Raw genomic sequence first — 14,046 nt, forward strand, 5'->3', positions numbered from 1 at the left:
TGAATAAAACAAATGCTTGGGGAGCTGCACCATATAAGATGGAGTCCAAGATGGCTCTTCATTTCTTACTTAAACCAAGGGATACGATCAGTATTTACATTACTATCTATAATAACTTTCACTAAATCAAAGTGTTTCTTCAAAACCTCTAACTTAAGACTTTTGTGCTTATACAAATAACAATTGTGTATACAACTTTGGTGTATACATGGAAATTCTTTATGGGTGAATGTGAAATTTATAAATTAACCCATGGTACGTTTTTTAATATTGTTTGAACCTTTTATCGGTTGGTATAAACATCTATATTTCTACAACCATAACATTCACACTAAAACGAGGTCACTGCACGTTGACATATGTCACTGTTCGTTGACACCTCACGGGAAAACCAGAATATTAAACATTCGAACTAAACATTTTTGTCACTAAGATACATAATTAAAACGAACACTTTGACAATAGCATACATATATAAAGGTAAAAGTAATCTATAGAAACACGTTACAGAGAAACTGCTGAAAATATACGATTACCAGCAACGTATTTACGTAGCAGACATATTTAAAATAAAGAACTATAATCGTTTGTTGAGATCATTGTGAGGAAAACGCAATCCGATTCGTTCTTATCACACCAACAATGCGGTTGATTCGCGTCTTTTGATCTAACTATCTCCATTGGAACGATTATAGCCCTAATTCAATGTATGATCTTTCTGCTTTCAAATGGTCTAGTAAAATAAAATGTTACAGTGTTTAAACTGTAACTAGTGACTCCCTAATTACCTAGTTACTGAGCACTTGCTGTTTGATACTGATTTATTTTGTATAACCTACCGAACAAAAGTGCATGACCACGTATGATCAGTATTAAGTCGCTTGGAAAGGCTTTCCGCCATTTATCATCGAAAGTCAGTTGGTTGATCTTTTTCTGATTTGCATCAAGTTCCATTAATGAATGGTAAGACTATCGATCAAAATAAAGTTTATTTCTGTTGGAGTGGTGAAGATTCAACCATAGACTTAGCGGATTGCAAGTAAATCTAATTTATAATATTTAATTTAAATTTCACTGTTAATGTTTTTAGATTTATGTTTTTTTTACACGTATGGGTTTTCTTATTAAAATATTTATGTGCTTATGTGTTGGTTTTGCAAGCAAACTTTAACACAGAAGTCTTTGCAACTACTATTCTATGCGATGTCCACAACTTCAATCATGTTTATGTAGTAGCATGGTGCTTTCTCTGTATTGTGTAGGCAATTATCATCTTGTCCTAAAAACGACGAGATATGGTAAAAATGACTTCGTTCCTTATAATAAATTTGGAAATATTCATATAGATACAACTTGCTGAAGTATATTACAATTCAACTAATTATCCAATATTTAATCATGAATTTTAGTATTACTTAGATCGTGAAACAATAAATTGTCCTTTTAACTTTGAAATCATTCTGATTCCGATAGGAATAGAGAACCGATTTCTAGTTCCTAATTTGTAAAAAGTAAAATCAAATAGTCAATTGAGTTTTGTCAATACACGAGATTCGAATTGTGTATTTAATTGACATATTTGTTCTTCCTCATTCAACAAAGCAAACTCGAATATTGAATATAGTATTTCCATTGTCAACGTAAGTGATACGCATTTTGGATTGAATGTATTGATTTATTTTCATTGATTTTTAAAATTTAAACTTTAATATAGAGTTGAGTATTGCCATTGTCAATGAAAGTGATACTTTTTGTGTATCGAACGTATCATGGAATTTACACACTGGTTGCTGTTTTTTCACCAGCCTGCTTGTAAAAGAAAAACTAAATTGTGTCATGTTTATTGGCGTCGCTCTGGAGAGCGGCGACTAGTATGTAATGCATTTTTTTTCACTTATGGGGGAGAAGTTAATGATGATGAAAAAATGATGAATATCGGAGGAATAAATCTATTATGATCTTTTACTGAATTTTAAAGTATTGTGAAATTCAGCTTCTTTATGCAATTTACAGTTTTCATTCATTTTTTTTCAAACTTTTACAGTGTTTTCATATCAATGAGTACTTAACCTCTATCGTAAACGAGCAACGTAAGAATAAGTTCAGAATCATCTCCCCATGAAGTTGAGAAAAATATGAAATTACACTTACAAGATGAAGCAGAATTTTTAAAACCTACACAGTTCTGTTCCATTAATGAAAACTGCACACGGATGCCAGTAAAAAAAATGGAAACCAATGTAAATAAAATGAACAATGAAATATGTGGGGGTTACAACACAAAATCATAGATAATGGTTATTTGGGGGTTATAACACAACATCATTAATAATGGTTATTTGGGGGTTATAACACAAAATTATAGATAATGGTTATACCAGTATCTTTTTCTATTTTGTTTAAAAAAATCGGCCAATATATTAATATTTACAGTAGAAAAAAACTCTCCATCTAATTTCATTGAGTGCCTTTTACACTGAAATTCCCCACACCCTTTGATGCTTTGCATCAATACTTATCTTGTTATTGTATCTGCGATGAAGTTTTAAATGCAGCCTGTTGACTACTGTTATTAATTTTAATTACTGATTAATCATTGTGCCTTTTATATGAAACTCAAATACCATTTTTTAATATTTGAAAATCGCATATCAAATCTTGTTTTCAAAGATGGCCAACGGAAAATAAATTTAAGGTAGTACAACTGTAATGGGCAATATTCCAAAACCCATTAAAAGTATTATTTTCATAAACTTCATACCATATGTGGTCTTGTTACAAATTTTAAGGGTGGCTTTCCATGCAAAATTTTTTTCGTGATTTTTTCTGTATGATGACCAATAATTTGAATTTTCTGCTAAATTAAATTACCACTGGGAATAAATAAATTCAATAAACTCATATTTTTTAACATTTTTTGTTAACAATGTTTGTATATTTAGTACAGGATATGATTGTTGGTAATAAAATAATACAATACAAGACAATTGAGTGATAAAAATAATGAAAAAAATCTTATTTATTATGTAAGGTCCTTCAAAACTACAAGCTCAACCCGTGTTTGCAAAAATCACCCATACACAATTTTCTTCTTTTTTATAAGTTGTATTTTATTTCTTTGGAATTTGAGCATTTATATTTTAGCAGAGACATGTGATCAGCTAAAATCAAAGTAAAAAAAAGCAATTTGCCACTGTATATTTTGAACAATTCACTAAAATCTAATAGGACTATAAGAAATATTTTTCAAGAAATTCAAAACCACATAATGGCAAATTGGCAAAATATGCAAAATAAACAGAGTCATTTACCAATTCAGTTAACGCCTTCAATATTCTTATTCTCTTTATACATATATTTAATACATTATGCAGTTATGCTAAATCTGTCAATGTAGGGATGGCGTTGGTGAGGTGGGGGTGGGAGGTGGGGGGCATAAGTAGGTCTGAAAAGTGAGAAAAAAAAACAAAGTTGTATACTAAGTAGTTTTCTCTGTTATTAACCAAGATCTATAACATTGTTAGATTTAAATTCAAATGACCACCTACCTAACAAGCTTGTATTCATTTAATAACAGACAGACAGACGTTTATTTCGACTTGTACGATGTACATCGTCAACAACACATAATGATAACAGTACAGTTTGTCAATTGTGATAGGAACAAAGTTGTATACAAATTTACAAATCATTTACTAAGCAAATACAGTGGCGTGATTACAAATTAAATATAACAACAACAGAAAAGAAAGAAAAATAAAAAAAAGAGGATGAACAATTAAAGTATTCTTGCATTTAGAACAGATGTTCGTACTTAAAGTGATTCTTTTACATAAAGGCATATATTAACTAGTTCTGTTTTATTATTCGTTTGCAGTAAACTTAAATATTTATACATAGATTGTCTTATATAATAACATGCTTTAATGTATTTTTTTCTAATGATTCCAAATGTCGGGCAAATACAAATAAAGTGAAATTCATCTTCAATATCGGTCGAATCGCAACAAATGCAATATCGTTGGTTTCTAGAAATGATTTGTCTCGCATAACGACCGGTTTAAATATGTAATGGGTGGGCTGACAATCTAAGTCTAGTAAAAAGGTATCTCAAACTTCTTGGGATAATGTCTAGGTAGGACTCATATTGAAAATTGGTTTAAAAACTTTAAACATCTAGCATTGAACTGTTGTTTAACGTCCCATACCAGTCCTGTGTAAAGTGATCATATACTCTGCGTTTAAATTCCTCTACAAATGTATTAGTATCAATATTAATATTAGTTACATCATCAAATACATAACTGAAACCATAGTCATCAAGCATCTTTTTAACATTAAATATCCAATTATGACAGCCTTTGTGGTAATCTGAAACGGTCAAGTTATAAACAGTTTTAATAATGGTATTTTTTGATATACGTATATTAAACCAATATTTAATGACACGTACATATCCATTTATATACATGGGATATCTACCCAGCTCACCATAAACACATGCATTACACGTGTTAAGTTTAACCTTTAATAATCGTTTACAAAATTTCAAATGAATTCTTTCTAATTCCTTAGATTTAGTATAGCCCCAAACTTCCGAGGCATAGTTTAAAATGGAACCAACAAAAGCGTCAAATAGTTGACAAAGTATTTTTGGCTTTAAATCATAGTCATGACATTTAGATAATAAGATATTCATTGCTTTTAATGCTTTACCCGTTAGGTGTTCCTGATTCAATGTAAAACTCCCAGTATAATTAAAAACAACTCCTAGATAATTAAAATCGTTCACTACTTGAATGACATGTCCATTGTAGGTCCACTTTTCATTGGGCAATAATCCGCCTCTTTTCAATATACAAACACAAATATTAAACGCAAAATTTCATAACGAAACTAAATAAGCGTATAATTATAAGTTCCTTTGACATGGACAGGGATTTCTACACTATATTCTGCAGATATTATACTCAAGCAAATTTTGTGAAACTTGGCATGCATATAAAGGGCAATGTAGTGATAAAGTGCAACCCTTCATTTTTCGCCTTATGTGATTGATCAGGCCACTGTTACTAAAAATAGAAACAAAAAATCACGCAAAATGGATCCTACGATAAGTACTAAGGGTGCTTTGATGAAATTTTGTGCACTTATGAAGGGCATTATGGAGATTATGCAGTACCATATTTATTACCATAGTTGAAATCATTATAACTTAAAAATAAATTTAAAAAAAATGCACACAATCTGACTACTGTAATTACTGAAAAACTACTGAAGGTACTGAAATAAAACATAAAATGACATATTATTTTGGCTATTATTCTAGGATTGGGCAAATTTTCAGCTAATTGCGCGATAATACTTGTATTTTGAATTGGGAATGGGTCAGACATTCTGACCCGCAGGATTTGTATAAAAAGGCCTGCCAAACGTTGCCTAACTTACACTTGTGAGATTGGCGGTCAACATACATAATTGGTTTTACAACACATTTTATATAGGTTGATGTTTTCCATGTAATGATGCAAAAATTTATCGTTACCGCTAATAATCCAAATACTAGATTCTTACCCCATTTGATTTAAGATAGCATCGCTAGCTGCAATCCTAGCTGATTCAGTCGCAACTTGCTCTATTACCTCACCAGCTGGCTGTTCCATTATTTTTAAGTTGGTGTCCGATATTGTTTTGAGGTTTAATGTGGACAGGCTCACAGCATATTGTTTACACGGGATGGTCCACCCAGGCTTTCCACGATTGCTAAATGCAGAAACAAATATAACTATAGCAAAGATAAAAGTAAATACACATTTAGATCTACTTCTGGTTACTGTATCTCGATGTTTACAGTAAATAGAGCATAGACAAAGACCATAATACATTTTTGTATAATGATAATAATGCACGTAATTTACATCTTTGAACTAAATGTCTATATAAATTATTACCGTATGTGCATTTTATATAAACGCTCTGATCATATATCTGTGACCTTTCCTGTTTCAAGTTTTGTGTTGACAACAAAGCAGGTATTCCACTTTTCTAGGTCCATTTTTCCCATTGTCTTTGACCCTGTGGGTTTTACCATACGCTGCAGTGTTTACCAACTGGCAGTCAATGTTACTGAACTCTACGTGCAGATTTTTTTCTTTTTTGCTACTTCTTTTTTACTCGTTAACCGTCTTTTTGGTTACGATTCACGATTGTTGTTTTTTATGTTCTCGCGAAAATATATTACTTTCGGTTCATTTTTTTTACACAATTTTTAAATAAAAATCTATTTTGACGTAATATATGATACTATGCATATGATTGATACAATCTATTATTGAATTATATAAAACGTGTTTTTATTAAGATTTATACTTTGTAAATAATAAACCGAACAAAACGGACATGTCACGACTTCAGTTATGATATTTACCGACATTAGCCGACGTCAACCGATCTTACAAAAAAACGCGGGAAATGATTACAGTTGTACTTCCTTAATATGGAAATACGAACATAAAATTAAAATAAATAAGTAATCTTTCAAAAATAATAAATTAGTATATAAATAAAAAAATAAAAAAATATATACTATATACGGACTATACTTAAAGTAATATTACTACTCAAAATCAACGAAAATTTCGTACAATATTTCGTAAAATAAAGCTAAACAATTAATATCATTGTTTCTTATGGCAATTGCCGAAATTTCAATGACGTGGTTGTGGTAAAAAAGATGTTTGTGTATACAAAATGCTCGTTTTCATTTTGGAGTTAACATACTACCATTTTAGTTTTCGTGTGTCGTATGAATATATATATTTGCAGGAAATTTACATGGAATTTATTGTGTCCACAAATAAATAAAAACGAGCATTTTGTATCTGCAAAAATCTAAGTAATCATACCACATCTAGCATAAAAATTGTGGATATTGCTACAAGGAACACTGATTGTTTTGGTGTTAACTTTATTTTACGAAATACATTACGACATTTTCGTTGATTTTGAGCATTATAGAGACTTTAAGGGGTCAATATAAAAAACAGGGTCTGTATACAACCCCGCGTTCTAGGCATCTTTTATTACTATGAGGAGAGGGGGGGGGGGGGGTGTAGGGGAGGTAATGCAATCAAATGTCACAATAAGGTCTTATATCGAAAACCACAATCACGTCTGAAATTGAAATTTGATATACCTCGCAATTAATGTCGCTATATATTTCCTTGTACGAAACGTTAAATAAATGACGTATTTATATATAATACTATATTAGGACCCCTATATACCTTAATTCGTGTTAATATCGGATTAAAAAAGGTAATAAAGATAGTTGTATTTAAAGTGGGAACCCCGTGGCCTATTTCTAAATCAAGTATTAACCTCATCCAAGTGATATTATATATATATATATATATATATATATATATATATATATATATATATATATATATATATATATATATATATATATATAACAAAGTCTCTATTAGCCTTGTTGTATTTAAACAAAAACGCTGTATTATTTTTTGCCGAAGCTTTCGACCTCACGGTCTTCATCAGCGGCCATTTTTTATTTTCAGATGTTTTATTATGACCGGAAATGACGTCGTGCATTTCCGGCGTCAACGTTGTTTACGCGCCCTTTTATTAACGTTTATTTTTGCACGTTGATGCCATATGGTCGGTATGTCCTTAGTTTTGACTTCCACAATTGTTCCTTGGTTTTGCGGTACTCGTCCGACCCGCTGAGTTTTTCGAGTCCCATTATTTGGAAATCATCCATGGAATGTCCGTCGGTGAAGAAATGTTCAGCTACCGGGTCACTGTGCTGTGTGCGAATACGCGACAGATTCAATAGATGTCGCTGGTACAAAGTTCCGCCGGTCTCTCCCACATTCACGAACCTGCGACAGCGACGACAGTTGACCGCGTACACAACATTGGATGATTTGCAATCAACATTGTTTCTGACGCTGTACTTCCTGCCGCTGGGATCTGTGAAATATTCCGCCTTCATCATGTACGGGCAAATGGCGCATTTCTGCGCCCCACAGGGCCCGCTCATATTGGGTTTTCGGAAGAACATCCTATTGTGTTTTTTTGTGCACTAGGATGTCTTGCAGGTTGCAATCCCGTCTGAAGGCTACTAATGGGGGCTCAGAGAACACTTCCTTCATTCTATCAGACGCGTGCAGCGTGTGTAGGTGTCTACGGATGATACGGCCGATGTTGGGTAGTGCGCGCGAAAACGTTATCACCAGCGGAATCCTTGTATTATGCTCCGAGTTTGTCTTTTCGCGCAAAAGGTCCTCTCTCTTTTTATTGTCGACCTTAATCAATTCGGTCTCTACAAACGCCCCGTCATATCCACGGTTCACGAGCTGTGTTTTCACCGCCTGTCTGTGCTTCCGGTAGGCAACCTCCTCTGAACAGATTCTTTTCGCACGCACACCCAGACCATACGGTATAGCTTTTTTTGTAGACTCCGGGTGCGCAGAATCCCTGTGTAGGTACAGGTGAAAAGACAAACTCGTAGCATAATACAAGGATTCCGCTGGTGATAACGTTTTTGCTTCGTATCTTGTATAGGGTGGGATAAAAGTATATAAACATTGCTGTTTATGCTTTACTTGTTACCCGAGCAGTTCACACGGTGTCAACAACGCTGACATAAACATAGGTATAGAGCACTAATGCACTTTTAGGCGTAGCTGTTTTACTCAGTTTTCATCTTAGTGACTTTAACATAACGCCAACAGACACGCGTGAATATTTTCGAATATTTAATAAGCTGATTCGAGATACAACCTCTGAATTTTTTCTACATCACTGCGTATGTGCTCAATTCAAAGGATGTAGCACTGTTCAATGTAAGGAATTCCGGACTACTCTCTGTATGCTCAAACGACACAAATTGTGGCCCTGTTACAATTACGCGTTACAATCCATCTCGCAGAATTTCACTTTCGCCTCCAAGATGAGAAAATAATCATTAGCGAAATAGTATAGTGTCACGATAAGAGAAAATCGTTTAATTATCATACCACAATGTTTGCCGTACTTGGTCAGCACGTCTGGAAATCATTCCTTAATGTGTGGATAGGCTGCCATTATTAACAAGTTTGCTATTTTGAATTCAATTTTGTATCAAAAAGCATTGTTCTTAAATGTGGCATTTTCAATTCGCAATGAGATTTGTAATGACCCTCGTCATGCGAAAATGGGTCTTATTCCATATGCGCCCATCATATAAATAGCCCACTCAGCTATCTCTCCTTCTGGTAAGGAGAAACATAACCTATTGAGTGATTATAGCGAACAACATCGCCTATGGCCTGACTGCGCAAAAGCACATGTTGGGTTTAACAAACGCTTGCCGAAACGCATAAGACCCATTTTCGCATGACGGCGCTATTGACGGGTGATTTAAATGTGTCGAAAGAAAACTGCGTTTAAATCAAATATCAACATACCATATATTTCGATAGTGAAGAAAGATACTCATAACACGGCATATGAGGACACATATGAAGTGCTCTCCCGTAGTATATTTTTTATCTACTCACACTAATGTGTGGTTTGACAATGCTAACACACATTTCATGCGGTGAATATGTAACTTACAAGTGAAAAACACAACACAATAGTTTAACGTTTGTTTAATTGTATTTTTTTATTTAGAAATAAATTGCAAAATTTATTTCAAAGTCAGCGTATACGCCGACTTCATTTTAAAAAGATATTTATTGTTATAAATATATTTAATATAATATATTTAGTTGTTTTCGGTTTTAGCGATTATAAAGCATTTTCGAGGTTGCCTATAGTATGCCTGTAGTAATTGATGAACTCATATCCAACTGTCTATGTATTGAGAACTGTGAATATAAACAAGCTAAACCTTCTACTAACCTTCTACTATTGCGTTGCTAGCACCCGTAAATACAAAAGATCGCCGCTATCTGTTGAGAACCAAAGAACGTTTTCCAGAAATACCCGCTGTAGTAGCATGAACGAGGTTACGAAACAGGTCATTCGTATTATTATTATAAATTGTTTGTTATATTCGGGTTTAGCGATTATGAAACTTTTTTTTGTTTTTGTGTATCGTATCGCTGAAGCTATTGTTGAACTTATGTTCAACGTTTCATAAATTGAGAATATAAAAAAGCGTTAACTTTTTCCCGAATCTATTAATAGCGTCAATATACGACCTGTACTACGTCATTGAGGTGTATGTGAGATCGTAACCTATTGCGTTGTTATCGCCCGTGGACTTTCCTTTGTTTATCGACAGGCGCATCTATTAATAGCCTCATATCATGAATGGACCGAGCAAAAATACTACGTCATAAAGACGCTGCAGAAAGTGGACAATTTTATTCATTCATAAACAATCCCCTCCGCAACACGTACAATACGATCATTGTTAATTGATTCTTTTCAATAAAAGCACCGTTCGAAACTATTGCATTTAACACGATATTAATATCATGTTTCCATTTGTGAATGAATATAATTGGAGAACTCAAAACTCTTGCATAAATTATACAACTCTTTCTCGCGCGGATACGCGTAGTAAGCGGGTATTGGGCTCCTAGTAGCTAAGGCGTATCGACCTGAATTTTAGACTAACCACCTTAGACGGTCGCTAAGCGACCATCTAAAAACGGGGTCTGTATACAACCCCGCGTTCTAGGCACCTTTAATTACTATTAGGGGGGTGTAGGGGAGGTAATGAAATCAAATGTCACAATAAGGTTTTAAATCGAAAACCACAATCACGTCTGAAATAGAAATTGTATATACCTCGCAATTAATGTCGCTATATATTTCCTTGTATAAGACGTTAAATAAATGGCGTATTTATATATAATACTATATTAGGTACCCTTATATACCTTAATTCGTGTTAATATCGGATAAAAAAAGGGTATGGAGATACATGTATTGAAAGTGGGAATCACAGGACCTATTTCTAAATCAGAGACCCCGTAACTGGCCATATGTGTGAATATATATATATATATATATATATATATATATATATATATATATATATATATATATATATATATATATATATATATATATATAATATCACTTGGATGAGGTTAATACTTGATGATCACACGTGCCAATCGTAGTTTAATTATTGCAACATTTTTTACATGATTATATACCTTAGTTCTTTGTAAAAAAATGTAATTATTTTATTCTATGAATATGACATGCTAGTACACTAAGTATCGCTTATTTTCTTTACATATGTTTGATTGAGATAATTTGTTGTTCGATCTACTTGAACAAATGTTGTCGGGTTCTTTAAAATGTCTAGTTTTATGTATACCTAATATCAATATAATATAGGCATTAAAAACAAAGGGATATTTATATACAATGTAATCAAGGTTGTATAACACAAAGGTGTGTTGCTCCCAGACAATGTTCTGGTGACTTTTCGTGTCCATAGATAATATGTGAGCTGATAAACTTTCCGTAATTTTGTCCCGATGCTTTGATGGGAACTTTTTCACCGATTATGGCAGATAATAAAGTTTGTCATTAAATGCTTTATAATGATACATGTAATTATTGGATCTAACAAGCTCTAGTAAAGAACAAGAATACACTTAAAGAAAGAAGATAACCCTCAACTGGGCTCGAACCACAGGACCCTGGTGTAAAAGTCTAACGCTAATATCAATCGGCAATCCATGCTGATACAATGAGTAATGTAGTTTATACTTTAGATAAGCAATCCTCACAAAACATAACGACAACTAAAGAACGCTCAACATTATTCAATCGTTTCGCGTTGCAACGCTTTTTGATTTTCAGGTTTTTAAATCGTCAAAAGATGCATATAATTTGAGCATGGTAAATATTCAATTTTACTGTTGACTCGCTAATAACATAACTACAAAGAAAATGTGCGAATCTGAAATTTTTTGTTTTATTTTGTTCAATTAACCAAGACGTGTAAAGGTCCCTTTAAGACATTCCAGTTAGTGAAGCACTGGTATTGTACTCTGCTTTGTTAGTATCGGGTTAATAGATCAGTGTTTATATATTCCGGATATATCTTTATCATAAATTGGTTAACCGTTTTAAAAAGAAAGTCTCGTACTTTAAGTGATCGACGTGTGCGTTATTTTTCCGTATTATTTTTTATGTCTGTAAAACATTAACGATCCTGACTTATCTTTCTATATACAAGGAGAATCGGAAGTGAACCACAATGAATTTGTTGTTTACACAATTTACGATGAGCGTGCTCGAATTTAACGCTTGGATGAATCCCCCAACTCCGCTGGTATAGTTTCAAATGGGCGATGAATATGAGCAAATCTATAAAACATGAAATTAAATGTTTATATACAAGTATTTTGTTACGGTAATATATATATTTATGTACATGTATTTTTTCTTGACCTTTTTATGTCCATATACACATGTGCGCCTTATTACATTTGACGGACATTGGTTCGTCCTGAGTGCGTTTCTTTGGTAATATCGTGTAATCACTTGCTTTAGAGTCAACCTCTATTATTATGGAACCGTGCGCCAAATCAACCGTTTTACATGATTCACCAATTTGTCTTCTCTACAAATTTAAATAGTGGACAAGCACCAGCCAGTATGGTATCTTGTTTCAATCGGCCTTTACGCGATAACGAAGGTTTTTTGTGTCACTCCACACTATCAAGCTGCAGTTTTAACAGGCATCCCTGTTTCTTTAACAAGCTGATAATTTATTGTGAGTGCTAGTTAAGAGTATGCCTTATGCGTTTGCATTATTGTCATTGGCAATTTCTGAAATGTGTTTGATAAATATTTAAAAAAAAACAACGTGAACGAAAAGCAATCAGGATAGTATTTCATGAATTGCAACATATACTGTCATGTTTCATTACTTCGATTTGAAATGAATTTGTCAATTGACTTGATCGCGGTCAGGTGAATTATTTCAGCAACTGAAATGTGTCAAATAGTTTACGACGCAAATAATTACATGTTTTTAAAGTTGTCTATACAAAGTATAATATATGTAAAAGCGTTAAAGAATGCAGTGATTGTTTCGTGTGTTATGTTTAATCTACGTATTGTGCCTGTTTTTTCGCATTTCGTCGATTGACAGTAACGTGCGAGTGGTCATCGACTACGTAATGCGCATGCGTTCATGCGCATGAAATGTATTGATTCATTCATTTACTGTACATATGTGGCCATCGGCCCAAAAACAATATGCAATCTAAATATATAGCAACATGTGTGTGCACCTAACAAGTGTCACCATACAACCATATTTACTAAACAATTAGGTCTTAACTTATATTAAATATTCTTTAAACGACATTTGCGTTATCATATAAAAATACAATTTGTATTATTCCAATTACGTTAACGGCATCAATGTAAATAGCTTTCAGGCTTTATCAGAATGTGTGAATGTATGAATATGTGAAATTAATTAAAGATAAAACACAAATAAATGCTCGTCATTTTAAGATAATCTAGACTACCACCTATTCGAAACGATATATATATATATATATATATATATATATATATATATATATATATATATATATATATATATATATATATATATATATATATATATACCTGTGCTAAAAGGGTCAACAAAATAAATCAATCCGCTATTGTACTAGTCACATAAAAATATACACAAACTGTACAGAAAATATTAATTGTCATATATATATATATATATATATATATATATATATATATATATATATATATATATATATATATATACATAAACTGTCTCCTCTTTTCTAATGCATAATATAAAAACATAGCAAAATTTTGAATGATTGTTACATTCCTTATTGACATAAGTCTATTAAATACCTCTTGACTTACATTATTTAAGTAATGAAACGGAAAATTATTTCTTCCTAATTCTGGACAAATCATTACAACATGATACTCATCTTCAACAAAGACGTCACAATGAACACAAGTTCTATATTCACGTTCCATGTTAAAATATCTACTTTTCTTAATCATAAGGTT

This window comes from Dreissena polymorpha, chromosome 4 (genome assembly GCF_020536995.1).
Source record: "Dreissena polymorpha isolate Duluth1 chromosome 4, UMN_Dpol_1.0, whole genome shotgun sequence".
Classification (NCBI taxonomy): domain Eukaryota; kingdom Metazoa; phylum Mollusca; class Bivalvia; order Myida; family Dreissenidae; genus Dreissena; species Dreissena polymorpha.